The sequence below is a fragment of the Bombus bifarius genome, unplaced genomic scaffold (assembly GCF_011952205.1).
Source record: "Bombus bifarius isolate JDL3187 unplaced genomic scaffold, Bbif_JDL3187 scf7180000010271, whole genome shotgun sequence".
In the NCBI taxonomy this organism is placed as follows: Eukaryota; Metazoa; Arthropoda; class Insecta; order Hymenoptera; family Apidae; genus Bombus; species Bombus bifarius.
The window spans coordinates 4,038,461-4,054,227 of NW_022885586.1; the positions used below are offsets into that span (position 1 = coordinate 4,038,461).

At 36.7% G+C, this 15,767-nt stretch overlaps 2 protein-coding genes across 2 annotated transcripts in view; one reads left to right on the plus strand and one right to left on the minus strand.

Moving 5' to 3' along the window:
- The window catches only part of LOC117216391 (neuropeptide CCHamide-1 receptor-like), a 31,767-nt gene extending 27,791 nt beyond the window's left edge, over nt 1-3,976 (minus strand). Inside the window, exon 1 of the mRNA XM_033463070.1 lies at nt 3,762-3,976. The gene's annotated coding sequence lies outside the window, so the exon portion shown is untranslated. The remainder of the gene's footprint in view (nt 1-3,761) is intronic.
- A 9,558-nt stretch (nt 3,977-13,534) lies between these two features.
- Nucleotides 13,535-15,767, plus strand: part of LOC117216399 (neuropeptide CCHamide-2 receptor-like) — a 33,269-nt gene continuing 31,036 nt past the window's right edge. Inside the window, exons 1-2 of the mRNA XM_033463082.1 lie at nt 13,535-13,817; nt 13,915-14,148. The gene's annotated coding sequence lies outside the window, so the exon portion shown is untranslated. The remainder of the gene's footprint in view (nt 13,818-13,914; nt 14,149-15,767) is intronic.

Here is a 15,767-nt window from a genome sequence, read left to right on the forward strand (position 1 = left end):
TTTTACAACTACGATCTGCTTTTAACATCTCTCGGGTTGTTTACGTTAGAACCGCATAGATTCATCGCCAATGCTACTACATTTGTCTTCAAAATTGCAAACGACTATATTATAAATTGCTCGGAAATTCTCCAGCTATCGGAGCTCGATGTTTCTCCGGGGACATTCAGAAAATTTCCCTCATTCTATACATCCGATATTTAGTTGTGTTAAACGTATACGTGATCACGCCAACTCGCTCACGCGCCGGCTACGCTTTTTCTGTAAATTGTTGCCCACGTTTATAAGAACATATTTAAAACGCTTGACATTCGTCTTCGTCTTCGTATGATCAACGTCATATTCAAATTATACAGTGTGTCAGTTTTATGTGGAAATACGTAAATATTTCGAGAACTATGGATGAGACAAGAAAATTGATTTTCAAGCAAATGTTATACAATTTCGAGGGCGACATATTATACCGATATTTATTTTATGTTGGAATAACTTTGACAAACCCTGTGAAAGTAACGCTTGTGTTTTTTAAATGGGAACTATATTCTTTTTTATTCCATATTTTTATAACTGACGTCGAAGAGCTTCTTATATTTTATGCATAAATCCATATCCAGATATTAATTCTTGAGAAGGATGCGAAGTTGTATTAAACATGTAGAAGGACCAACGACTAGTCGTTTCAGGAATAGTATTTCGGTGCATATACATGTACTCGCACAAACAGCTCTTTTTAGAACCATCAATGATGTATAAAGTCTACCAGAGCAATGTATAACGCCGATGATGTCGATATATCAAGTTTGAGATTTAATATTTCAATAATATTTTATGCGAAAAGTACGTAGTGGTAGAAGCAGGTAATGTTCTGAAAATGTTTTGATGTTACATGATGGTTACAGGAACGTGGAATAAAAAAATATAGGGCTTTTCAAGGATTTTTCGGGGTGAAATAAATATCGCCATGATAAACCCCTCGAAATCGTGTAATATCTGTTTTATTGTTCTCGAGATACTCACGTGTTTCCGGATAAAGTGGATAAAACCGTAAAACGTTGATAAATGTGCGTTCGTGTTGATTATGCTTAAACGAAAGAGTGTTGCCCGTATGAATAAAAGAATGAAACAAGATAAATTTCGAAAATTTGCGAAGAGGATGGGAAAACATATGTTTACTTCCAGAGGCAAAAAACAATTTTGGTAATAGGCGTACTGAATTATAAAGCTGTTTTTTAGCAAAAGAAAATAAGAAACTTATCGTGTTCTTTCCTCATAGTTTTCAGTTGTGACACTTTTAGAGTATACGTGCGACACTACTAACGCATGGATGTAGCAATAAAGGCAGTTCGCGATCGTATTTTTCTGAAATGAAATTAGAAGATTCGAGAACATTCCTTTGATCTCGTTCGAATCGCGAATGCATCTCACCACCGGTTTCCTAAATAATGTAATTTCTGAAAGCCTTTCATAGTCCAGTTCGATGTTAAATTAATCGAAAGTGCTTCTGAGAGAGAACGAGTCGGTTTCTTACGCGTTGTCTGAATGCATCACGGAATTCTTCGTCGGCGCTGGCAACCTTTGTGTTACGTAATTCGTCGTCCGTCTTTGCAACCTTTGTGTTACATTTTCATCGATTCAACGCCGTAAATGTGGCGATCGGGCGCAGAATGCCGGAAAGAAACGGGAAATTGGTCGTAAAAGGTGCGCGATCCGATAACGCGAGCTGGGGACGCATAAAAACACGAGTTAATCTAACCTTAAGCATCGCGACGATCCAAATATTGATCGTCACGGAAGCAAGGAGGCCAAACACGATAATAAGTCATGGAGAATCATTCCCCCGTGGAACGTTCAATTATGAAAATAACGGGGATGTTAAAATATCGTTCGAGGCGTTTTATCGATCGAGGTTCAACGATCAAGACGATAGGAAAATGCCATGGACGAAACCTCTACGTAGGAATTTTCTATTCAACATAAAACAGATCTCTATCAAGAGAACAAATCTGTGTTTGTTTCTCTGCACAAAATTAGCGTAGTAATTCACAATGAAAATCGATCAAAGTTCAACGAAAAGTATAAGTTCTAAAGGAGAGACAAGTTCCCTTTGAATAAAATTTTCACACTAAAAAGTATATCAATTTTTCACCACAAGGATACAAGTTAAAAAATTTCCTATTCAACGTGTTACAATTCTATTTCGGAAGAACAATTCTGATTTGTTATTGAATCTGTCAAAAAGATAAGACGGTAGCCTCGCATATAAATATTCTAATGAAAATTGATCGAAACAAGATTAAGATAAATATAATGAACAAAATTTAAAAACATGAATGAAAATATAAATTTCCATATATTAAGTTATACCGAATAAATGCAAATTACAAAATACCCCTACGTACTCTAACACGTAACAGTCCTCGACAAAATAATTCTGATTTGTTTCTCTCTAGGAAATTGCCACTTGTAATGTTAATTAATCAGAATTTCTCGACTAATAGCTTCGGTAGAAATCTCTACCTACGCTCTGCTATCCCCGACGCGGCGTTCTTTGAATTTATTAATTGTAGCGTTAATGTATGAGTTAGGATAAGTGTTATATTGTAAATAGTTTAAAGGAATACAGCTGTCGATGATAAAAACCAACCGCCTATAGTCTTCTGTTTAGTTTTAAAATCAGCAGACAACGACGAGATGGTACAGTTCTTACGAGACACGTAGGCTTAGGCCAAAAAATATGTGCATGTGTGTGCCAGCGTGAAGATAAGGGAGTGTTTCTTTTTATCTAGCGATAAAATAATAATTCAATTTCCCGTAATAGCCATCCGCTCTATCATCCCTAGATAGTTCAGCTTCTGTCCAGTTAGTCTAGTTAAAAAATGCAAAGCAAGCTGCAAATTTCTACCCTCTTGTGTCCGATTCAAAGTTCGTGTCGTTGAATTTTCACGTCGATATCGAACATAGACGTCGTGGTCCGCGCGGTAACTTCATCGGAGCGACAACTATCCAACGCGTATTTGCATACGATTTGAATAAAACGAAGGAGACATCATTGAGTGTCGAACAAGAAGATTAGTGGCGAGATCTGGCAATGACAGTTACTCGTTAAATTAGCGACACAATTTCGTGCGCGTAATTAAAATTGATCGTTTAACCGACGAGGGGCGCGTGTAATGCAATGACGCGACTATAGACATCGCATTGTTAGATGCTGCGGTCTGGACTCACGCGACGAAAAACGGTGGTTCAAAGACGACATTGACGAGAGCCGGCACGTCTATCAATCTCGTGGGCGGGAAATGTTATTCATCGAAATCTAAATAGACTCTATGGAACAGATTGCCCGTAGCTAATAAAATCGATGAAAAGCACGCACTGTTTTTACAAAAACATCATTTACGCGGTACATGCAAGTTCGTCGATTAAAACGTACACTTTGTGCAACGTAACTGCGTCGGAACGTCAGGAGTTGATCGACCGTTTCACCGATCGAACATGCAGCTTTTATTCTTGAATTGAGCGCCAGAAATTCCACACATACCTAGAAATATCAATAGAGCAGAGTACCGTTACACAAACTTTTCCTCACTTTTACTTTGATCTACGCTTGATTTCCAATCCAATTTCCACGTCCCGTCACTGATCACACGAGACGCGCGAAAGGACGAAAGGAGGCAAAGTGACAAACGGAGCGAAAATCCGGGAGGGAAGATTCAAATGTTTCGAGGAATTTACGTGTCGTGGAATAGCGACAATTTACTCACGATTGATGAACGTCGTTTCGAAGGTGGCCGTAGCGGATACTGAACGAAAACCGAGGAAAGATCGGCGAGAAAGGTAGAAGACAACCGCGTCTGCTCGTCACCGCGATACTACTGGCGGTGGTTGCTCTACCCACGCCAGAAAGTGCGACCCACGAAGCAACCCCCACCGGCCGTCGATCCGGTCGGGATATAGCAAGCTACCCCCGTGAATCGGTGATCCTTCGATTTCGATCAACCTGATCGAGTTTCACCATTGACGTCGTTTACCACGTTGATATCGAGGTGGCCGTCACGCGGTAACCAAGCATAATTGATTCCATCGATCAAATCACGATGGAAATTAATATATTCTGCCGATAAGGAATCGCTGAATATAAGTTCACATAGAAATGTTACAGCTACGCTGCATTAAATAGATTCTTGATTTATTACGATGATATTCGTTGAAAGTTAATATAATTGTAATGGCAGAATGTGATGGGTGGATGCAAACGACATTCAGTTACACGCATAACACGATATCGATGTGTAGCATGTATATGTAGATGTTACCATGGTACTTTCGCGTTGAAAACTTTATAGTTCAATTTCATTGCACCTTAAGTCGTCCTTGGATTTCTAGCATACACCCCTATGAACCCTAGAATATCTTAGGAATTTGCAGGTCGTTTCCGAGTCAAGACATCGTACAATTCGCCCGTCTCCTTTTCACGTTCTTTCTTTCTCTCTATCTCTTTCGTCGATAGAATTTTCTTCTCCAATACCTTCATTTATCGTTGCAATCTCTTTTAGCAATCTCTGCGCTTCTTGATCGATGAAATCCGTTTGATTTTGTATCTTTACGTTGGTTTTTCTACTATTTCCTGGTATTGTTGTAATTTCTTTTATTAAATCGTCAGTGTTTCTCTCATTTCTAAAATCCTCTTGATATTATTACGCCCACTTAAACATTTATTTGTATTGCTAGATCGTCCTTTTTGTTACGCGTGTGCTGTATTCTTTTTACTGTTAGAATTTTACTTTTTAAGATCGATGCTGCTTTTCGTCGATGAAATTCTTTTTCTGGTCCAAATTGATATCTTCCGTGGGTGTTTAGATCCTCGGAACAATTGTTATAGATATTTATTAATCCATGTGCACGTAAATCGAGAAAGAGTATGAGAAATATTCATAACATCTATTGTTTTTACGGCAGAATTCACAATAAAGGAATGCATGCCATTATGGTTCATTAGATTGCTTGAACAGGATTAAAAGCTTTATGATTCTGTTTCATACAGATTGTATACAAACGGACTAAAACGAATCACGGTACGGTTAAATATCGAAACAACTGCAGATTGTAGCGAATTAAAAAGTCCCTCGTCGATTTTTCAAGCGAAAAGATCTCCTATTGACTCTATTGCTGTACGATCGTCGATATTTTTCCAAATTAATGCGTGAGAAATGTTAGTCGAGTTATAATTCGCTTACGTGATATATATATCGCACATAGGGTGTTTTTCATTTTTTTAGTCAAACTATGAGAGCTTAATCTACAAGTGAAAAGAAGAAAAGGATATTATATAAAATTTAGCAGTAAACTATTTATGCAAATACATATTTTTTATGGATATAAAATTGATTTAAAAAATGCACCCGAGGTAGAGAATTATTTTATTTATTACATATAACAAATAACAACATTTCGTTAGTGAGACCTGACATAAACTTGTAAATAAAATACTCAAATACATTTTTGATGTTTTATATTCTGTGTATTTTTGCAGCTTGAAAATTCCGATAAATGTGTAAAAATAGTCGACCAACTCGTCTTAAATCGCAATAATGATACGTCAATATTTTATTATATTCGAAATTTATTACGTTGAAAATATCGCGAGAATATTATTAAATATGAACAACTAACTTATTAATTAGTTGTATTAATTCTTCCCGCGTAGTTACTTTTATATATTCTGCAGTAACAAATTTGTTCCCATGCGCATATTTTATATTTCAAACTGTGTCCAATATTGGCTGATAACTTTGTAATAAAGCGTTTACAGTGAAATTCGCTACAACATATTTGTCTTATTTTCACTTGCAAATTCCCTTACCTTTTTGACGACAAAATAGAAAATACCTTGTATAAGAATTATTGAAGTTAAAAAGCTACGTAATAGCTGGTAATAGCCACGTTTCGTTGAATTATGATTTCTATGAGAATACTCAAAACGCAAGGACTCTCGCGGTAGAATAAGGAGCCACGAACAGACTTACTTCATTCATCGTAGTTGTATTGGGGTGCACGTCAATGCCATCTGCACATATCGACTTAGCGGATTCCACTCCGTGTCCCATCGTAATTAAAACGGTTTAAGATAAAGAGTTGACATGCTTGAACGAGTCCTCGTCGCCGGGAATTTATCCACCGTGCGAATATTCAGACGTCCATCCGTACCATCGTAGTTGGCCTTAATTAAAATTTCTTAATCGCCTTCAACAGTGGTAAATGGAACTCATTTTGCGGTTACTTGAACCGCTATTTCAACCACATAATACGCAAATACGATTTACAAATTGTTAAATACGGATGACACAATGAAGGATTAAGCAATAAAGAGGATGGAAACAGAATAAGGAAGTCGTGAATAACTGAATAAATGATTTAAATTCTGTTCTACATTGTAGAGTGCATTGTGTGAAATATATTCCTTCTAGAACAAATTCATCATTAGTTGCGTAGATGTTATAACGACCGGATAAAGAACCATAGTTTCGAAAGTATCAAAGAAAAATGTTAGAATAAAAATTAAGAATTTGCCGCGTATTTATTTCCGTAATTTTGCCACAAATTTGAACTTTCGATATACCGCTTTTGCGCATTATTCTATATATCAATAATTTCACGAAAATTACAAAAAACAAATTCACTGTTTCAAACTTTAAAGTTACCGTGTTCCCTTGAACGACGTCGAATACAATTTTCGTATCTGAGAAAGCCACTCGACTCGAATTACAGAACATGCTATTACATAGCACCAGGAGGCAAATAAAAATGCAATATTCGAAAAGACTTGTTGATGGAATATGAAATATCGTCCCTGTGGTTCGATATTGGAGTTTCAACGATGGTAATATCATGGATTACATAATAGCATCGCTTTTGCGAAATCGCGACTCGATTCGAACATGTGTTTGAATTTTGAATACACGAAAGTTGGCCGTCTTCTGAAATATGGATCAGTGAAGTGTACACCGTGTGGCCTCGAATGGAGGCGTTTTCTCGCCCCTCTCCCCACCCCTCTCTCTTTTTCTCTCTTCCTCTCTCTCTCTCTCTCTCTCTCCTCCCTGCCATTTCGTTCTCCGACCAAATATTTGGTGCAAACACTCGACTCTGATTTTATAATTCCGGTCGAGTGGGGCATAGCTCTTTCAAAGAAACTGCCTACCATTTCAAACTAGTTTCGTGCTTTTCCCACCTGGCCATATATGCATAGCTACACAGTGATCCGTGAAACGAATGAATTTACTGCGACGGAAAAAGCAACTGTTTGTTTCTCTTGCGGCACTAAACGAATCCACAGCGAAACAGGCGCCGCGAGGACCTTACGCCCTCGTTCGTTTGGCTAACCGATTATACGAGCAAACTTTTTTATCACGGTACAAACATAAGCCGATTATAGATCTGTCGGTTTAATCTGTTGTATGGCGAGATAGCAATTTTGTAAGTAAACTTAGCGAGGAGCAATTTTGAGGTATTATCGCTGTACGAATGAGTAACTTTAAAACTAGCACACAAATCGCGTTGAGTGAAAAATTTACATGGTTAATTCGAAAGTTATTCGACAAATTACGGACAGCCAACAAATGCTAAAGTGTGTCGTTTCGTAGATGTCAGTAACAAAAAGTTGGCAAAAATTTCGCTTGTTTTTCCTGGATCAAGCGTGTATCAGATGGCGTTTAAAGCTTGCTTTCCATGAAAGATATGTGGGATATTCAGATTCGTGTTTTATCGTTGGTATTTTACTCTGGCGGTAGAAAAAGGTGCGACTGTTCTTATCCAGGAGGGATAATGGAGCACGCTGATTCTGGCTTTCATCGATCAGAATCTCCCGCGTTGGGAATAATACATCTAACGACCACCAGATGGAGGTAGTGTTAGCTAATGGAAGCTATCTTCAACTTTCTCGTCGAATACTCAACTGAAAAGTTTGGCTTGCTTTTACGATGAAATTGCAGCATGGATAGCACTTATTTACGTGATATAACCAAAGGAAAAGTGAACGAAGAAAATTGCTATGGATATTAAAAGAACGTCTACGTTTTCATGGTTCCAAAAGGAAATTTTTATTAAGCCGTCGTAAGATACCATTTCTATGCATGTAAAGTATCACTTAATTAAATTCGAAAAAATATGTGGGATAAAATCACTTTGGAATATATCACGGTCTCTCGGTATTCCTGAAGACACACAAATTGAGAAAAAATTGCAAACGTTATATCTATTGGAATACTATAAAAAGACATAACACGTATTGTCAATATTTCTCGGAGTTATACCAGGGGATCCAATATCCGTACCGTGAACCACACTAAAGGTCTTATTTATGAGTTTAATACCTACCGATAATCCAGCCTAGCAATTGCTGCTAAATTAGAAAAAAGATATTAGACTTCTGAAAGAATGCCCGTGGAAGCGCCATGCAAAGAAATTTGACATTTTCAGTTGGAATTCGATGAGAGGAAAATGTTACCTTAATAACCTGTTCTTTCGTGAGATTTATTGTTTCGAAATGCATACTTTCGTCGAATTACGACTAGAACGGCACAGACACAGAATTTCTGTTGAAATACCATTCCCGATTCTCTGAGAGGACATCAGTTACCGTATATCAGGAATAACGGTGATTGCGCGCAAAGTGCGATAATGTTGTGATATCGTAATTCCTGGTCAGTTGAACTATCTATTACGAATTAACCAACGGCAATAAAAGAAACAAAATATCAAGAATTTCTCTAAAAAATTGGAAACTACATGAAGATTGCTAAAAACCAAATACCTCGAAAAATTCTGTGAGTGAATTGCATAATGTCTGTCCCATTTCCACTAGAATACTACGAATCGACATTTGCAATTTAACGGATAGTGGTTGGCATAAGGTAACGGAATCGTTTGGTATTCCAACGACGCTCTGGTCAACTTAAATGCTCTTGATTGCATCGATTGTAGCGTGAAAATGGCATCATCACACCCGATAGGTCGTATCGTGTACATACCATGTCACTTTGATTCCGAAATTCCACGTGGAGCGCTTCAAATTTCGTTAAATACCACTTTTTGCCCCCACTGGGATTCTCTCCTTCGCTGTTCTGTTTGACCGCGGAATTGTTTCCTTCGTAACTATGCGTAACTCTTAACGCGCGGAGCAAATAGTATCATTTTAATTTGTGTAGAGACATTATAATGCAGTTACAAAGTCTCCTTGTATGATTAAACTTACTAGTAACATTATAAGTTATTATTATTATTATAAATTATTAGTATGTAAAAATTAGTATGTAAAGAAAACACAACAGACAATAGTATAATATAAAATACTCAAAATATAGTACTCGTTATAATGTTCAATGAGCGAAATCTTTAATTAAACTGTAATTAAGCTTGCTGTCTTTAATTATATCGAAAATATGAATGTACATAAACATTCGGAGCTCATAATAGAATTAAGGAGCTTCAATTAACATAATTAAAAATACACCGAGATTTTGGTTTCTTTGATACGCTTGCCAGCTTCACTTCGTTTCAATTAACTCCTATGTTTCTGGTTTCTCTTTCGTACACGCAACCTCTATGAAACACAACAAGACGTCTCCTCAGAGTGTTAGAGAAAAATAGCATAATACTATTATCAAGACATTTTAATTTCAATAACAAAATAGGTTTCAATCATTGCACGCATCGGGATTGCTTTAATTCCTCTTCAATAATTTCCAACAGATAGGCTACGTACAAACTACTGCCGCGTCGAGTGCGATAAAACCACTGCCGTCATACCGAAAGTTATGGATTTGAACCAGCGGCGAAGTTCTGCTAACTCGACGTCGTGTAAATTAATCGCGGCAAACTTCGAGCGGCTGCACTGAAAAGTTACCATACAGAATTTAAAATAAATGTTGATTCATTTTTCCCTCGTTCCTTGTTAGCTTCCTTTATTCTTTTTTTTTTCGTTACTAGAGTACATATACTACCTTACACAAGTATCTGGACGCTTTTGGTCAACTGGAATTAAGAATACGTGAATTTTATAGAAATGTGCGCAATAATAAATTAAAAATTGGAGGCGGCACTAACTATGTTTCTTGTAGAATTAACAAATACTTATACATTTAAATGGTCTCTTTAGATCCTCGATCCTTAACGTTCCATGCAATTGTACTTCCTCAAACATTTATTTCTATTGAGAAAACTTCAAACGTTTCGTTTCATGAGCGTATAGTATAATGAATTGTATAGTGTAAACGAAAGACATCGATAATTAGAAATTTTTCAAATATTAAAAAAATTTAAACAGAAGGGAAAATTAAGCTTGGACATACATAACCCAGTTTGCTCTTGAATCTAATTTATATCGCAAATTGGAAAATCTAAAGATACGGAATTACAAAATAGTAACAGATATACAATTAATTATTCCATCAATCATTAATTATTAATAATTTATATTAATTATTCCATATTGATTTCTAAATGTCAATGTAATTGTATCGTAATATTCTATTATACGCAGTTATGGCAATTATAAAGAATAAAATGCTCGCAGGTTCATTTAAGTAATTCTTTGATTAAAATACATTTTGTTAGAAATAACCAAGTGTCTATATACTTTTGAACTGCTGAGTCCATAAAATAACGTATCAAATGTTTTCTTTTTTTATAAACGCTAAAACACGTTCAGATATCTCCTAATGTTAGTGGTATATAGTATATTCGATTATCAGAAGCTTTCTTTGAGATAGACACGAAATCCATTAAGATTTTGCGTCGACGGGTCTTATTCTTCTTCCCTCGGGACATTCATCGACCATTGTATTTTCCTTTCATGCTGTATTTCTGCGTTTCTGTTGGCACGGGGACCAGACTGTACCATGTATACCTTTATAACAATTTCAACGAAACGCCTAACCGGCTTAGGGTATCCCTGTTTGCTTCCTACTTAACCAAACCAGACAGAATGGTATAACGATTGGTAAATAAACGGCGAATCTGGACAACCCACTATCGTTCTGTAGTTGAAGCATGTGGGTTATGAAGATGACAGTGATTGCGGGACGCTCGTTTTATTCGTTCGGATGGAACAGGGTCGATCATAACTTGATGACAGAAGGAAGGGTGGTAAAATTTCGGATGACCTGAAGAAGATGGTATTCCAAAAATACCACAAAATCATCTCTCTCTCTCTCTTTCTGTTTGCTTGTTTAGTAGAGACGATGTAATTGGAAAGAAAAATAAATGAAACGCAAAAAGGGAAAAATAGATAGCGAACAGGAAATGACGAAACACGAATCCGTGAACATACGTATCACTGTCAATTGATCTAGTTAATCCGACGACGAAAATATCAACGTTTTAAACCGAGACAAAAAGGATAAAATAAATATCTAGCAAACGAATTGAATATATAAAAACCATGAAATTTCTATTTATATTTCGTTTAGAATTGAACTGTTGAATGTTGAATTTAAATACGCTGAAATTCATCAGGACTCTAATGAAACGATTGTAAACGCTATACAAAGGACAAATCAGTGAGGAAAAGGGACCATCGAGCAAATCGAGAATTAATAGGATTAATTGTTACAACGGCGAGTCAATATCTCTGCTTACCTCGAAGCTTGTTGAACGAAGATCTCCTTTCAATGGACCTTGTTCCTGGCTCTGTAATTTTATTAAAAGTCCGTCTTTTTATCGTAATCGATCAAACGGACCGCCAGTAGCAGCTGTATACCGACAGGATCCATTTCTGCGCGGTAGATGATTCGACACTTGCAGAATTATATTCACGCTGGAAAATTGATCGACACTCCCGATAGACCGAAATTACATTGGTATATGCGGCGAAATTTTTACAGCAATTTAGAAGCGAAGCATATTAGAGTAATTCGTCGATTAATCACGAGCAAAGGTTACAAAATATCCAACGAGAGCATAAATTAACTAAATGTATAAACTAACGCAATTTCCTATCTCACAATAATACGAATCGTGTACGAACGATCGCAACTAACGAAACTCGAAAATTAAGAAATTAGCGGAATTTTATTTTTTCGTGGAGCACAGTTGTTACTCGTTTCGACGTGGCAAACTTAAAATCCTCGTTACATATTAACGAAGCGTTCACGAACGTCCCAAGATCGCAACTAACGAAATTCGAAGACTAAAAAATTAGCGAAGCTTTATGTTTTTGGCACATTTGCCAATTATTTCTACGCGAGAAACTGAAAACCTTCGTCACGTGTTAACGAATCTACGAACGTTTCGCGACTAACGAAACTCAGAGCCGAAATTTTGTTTCCTTCCTTTTGCGTGAAACACAGTCGTCAATCGTTTTGACAGGAGAAACTTGAAATCCTTGCCACGTGTTATCGAATCTACAAACGTTTCGCCATCCACAACTATCGAAACTCAAATATTTTAAAATTTGCGTATTTCTTTTTTTTTTCGTGCAGTACGATTAGCAATTATTTCAGCACAAAATACTTGAAATCTTCGTCACGTGTTCGTACATAATTCACAGTATAACAGTATATAGTTGGCGATCGTAACTATCGAATCTTGTAGACTGAAAAATTAGCGTGCTTTTCTTTCTTCTGAACACGGTTACCAATCGTTTCGACGCGAGGAACTTGAAATTCTACAACTGTATGCGTCACGGTTCGATGTGTATCTGTTGGTTGTTGTCACTTACCATAGGAATTCTAATTGAATTCCAAGTGGATTCGCAAACGCAACAAGGAACGCGGCGCTGCGTAGTCGTAATCTGGTCGATTCTAGAAATTCCTGGCGTGGTTAATCCGCCAGAGCGACCATCGGTGACGATGTTGAAAGAAAAATATAGTGCACAGTGGAGAATGCAAAATAAATAACGCCCCTGTTTGGCTACTGTTGCGTCGTATTGATTTAATCGGGATCGACCAAGTGCAACAGATGCATTCCTACGGGAAATCTTTGCCACTTATGAACGCGAGCTCTCTTCGGCGATTCCAAGCTGGCGCGGAATATTTATCCTCGCGCCATTTATGTGTACTCTTAATTCATTATATCATTTACACGAATGTTGCATCCATGATAATGTAATTAAACCGACTGTATAATTAGAAATTTCAGTTATAATTTATCCACAATCCAACGTGATTATCTATCATGAATTTCTAATTAACTCCGATTAAATTGCATCGTTCAATATACAGGCAGATTCATCTGCTTATCGAATTTGTTGATTTGACAAAAATAGAATTGGAATATTGGGTGGTTGGTTTTAGTATATGGTAGAAAAAGATTGAAAAGAGAAATAGGTTAACATGAACATTCTTCCTAGATCGAATAGGTGTGTTTTCGATTACGATTTGAAAAAAAAACGGGTGGTTCGAGGAGGCGCACCCTTCAGCCAGAGTGTCAGGCGTCGAAAGAGGAGAAAGAGTAGACAAAACGATGCATCGTGTTTTGCGACTGCGTCGAGAGAGCGTGGATCCTCAGCGAATCCAAGTTTCGCTTCAGTTTACGGCGCGCTGTCGATTTCGCCGAATTGATATCTCGTAGTGAACATATCCATCGGTGGATTTTCTCCTTGCAATAATAAATGTTTACGACCTACTCTAAACACCCTATTTGAAAAAGTTACCTGTAGTAATAATAATAGCAATAATAACAAATATTAAACGTACGAAAGCAATCACGATAATAGATAGAAACGTTACAAAAATAATACGTAGATTAACAAGCTTTGACATTTCATATTTTATAATGTTTCCGCCAAGTGATTTCCTTCTAATCTCCACCATTTTATCACAGTGGTAAATGAAGAAACGAATTCGAACTTCTTCGTGGAAATCTGAATTTCTTTACGGCCGGCTAATTTTCGTTATAATTTCTTACATCCTGGTTCCGTAGATTCTTGTTTGAATGTCAAAGAAGAGTATCTCGTCGGCTTGAAGGTCGAAGGAACGTGAAACGACGAAGCACCGAGTTGCGACAACGTCACGAGTGAATGGCGCATAAGTGTGCATTGTATGATTGCCAGACAGTCGCAAAACTAAACGCGTGTGAAACGCGGCGAATTTAAGCGGAGCGGATTTAAGAAGGCCAAAGTTCTACAGTGGTGGAAAGGGGAAGGCAACGTGAAAGGTAAATCATTTACGAAGTCTCTGGCGAATCGAGTTACCGATAAACAGGACACATCGAGTTAAGTCTGTTCGACTTTACTTTACAAGATAACCAAACACGAAAGTGTTCGTAAAATTCTAATATCATTAGAAATAATTGCAGGCACATTTGCAGCTTACAGAGGAGTTACTTTAATAATTTTTAACGGAAAATCGGTCCGAAATAAAAACTGCGAAATAATTCTCGACAATAGCTTTTAGATTTGACGATAATTAATATATAAAATAAAAAGTAGTGCGAAATTTTGAAAATAATTTGATAATCGAAGGATACAAAAGGATTTGACAATTAAATATTTCGTTTATGACGAATTATCAAACTTGTGAAAAATTTAAAGATACAAAAATGCAGACAATATTGAAAAATATGTGAAACAACCAAAGTTGAGTATTCTTTCCAATATTTATGATAATTTTCAGATTAAGGTGATTTATAGTGTTCAGAAGATGAAACAAATCTCTGTTTATATTTAATCGTTGTATCCGTATTTTTAAGAAATATGTGTTTGTGGATCAACTTGATCGAGAAATCTGCCAATTGCGAGTTCACAAGAAGTGTGATTTTTCATGAGCCATACGAAAAAGATCTTGCGGTGCGGAGTAAAAGATAGAGTGCAACATATATGTACGTAAATACGTGCAGCAGAAGAAGTGGCGAATAATTGATAGGCAAACATTTCTTGCTCGGCCAGAGTGTTCTAACACGCGGATATATAGCCAGACTTACAAGTGGTTTTCTAATTATAAACATTAATGCCTTGGGTCCGACAACGTGTGATCACGATGCTGTTAACGTCGCCTTAAATTGACAACGTGGTCATTTGCAACGTGCATCCATTTTCACGAGTAATTCCTATTGAATTATCATCGAACCACTGTCTTTTCTTTGCGTCGCGCTTTCGAGGCAATATTCTTGTGTAAATTATCCACTAACGAGTTTTCTGAATATGGTATGAGTGTTGTACGAAACATATTAAAACTTGATTAACCCTGTACCAAGAGAAAGATTATGGCGATTATATTGGGAAAATTTGACAGAAATCTGAAAATGTGTATAGGAGTTGCAAGAGATTACGAGCTTCATAAAAGGCAGCGAGATATTTGAACAGTCGTTTGTTCGTTATATTAGAAACCATCCTTTGTTTCTTCAAACAGAAAATTCATATGCACGAAACTACCCCTCAAAACGATTGTGAGTAGGTTTGATATTCATTTAAAATTTTGCCAATATTACAGTCTCATTACAATGCTAATAAAGTTTCGAAATGTTTTATACGACACACGTACAAGCGGTTTGATAATTGTTCAAACACTTTCATGAACCACCGTATTTTACCCGACACTACGTATAGTTTGCATAGAAATACAACGAATAATTTATGGAGTAATATTGCAATGTACGCGAATAATTTGATAGAAATTATATTCTGACTAGGTCCGATATTTCATTGCATTTAAAATACGGTCGAAAAATTCGTGTAAATGCGAACCGTCGAGTTGGTGGTCATATAAATTGTATTTCACGAATTGTAGTTCGTGCATGAAGGGCGAAATTAAACGCAGCTGCTTACGCGTGACAAA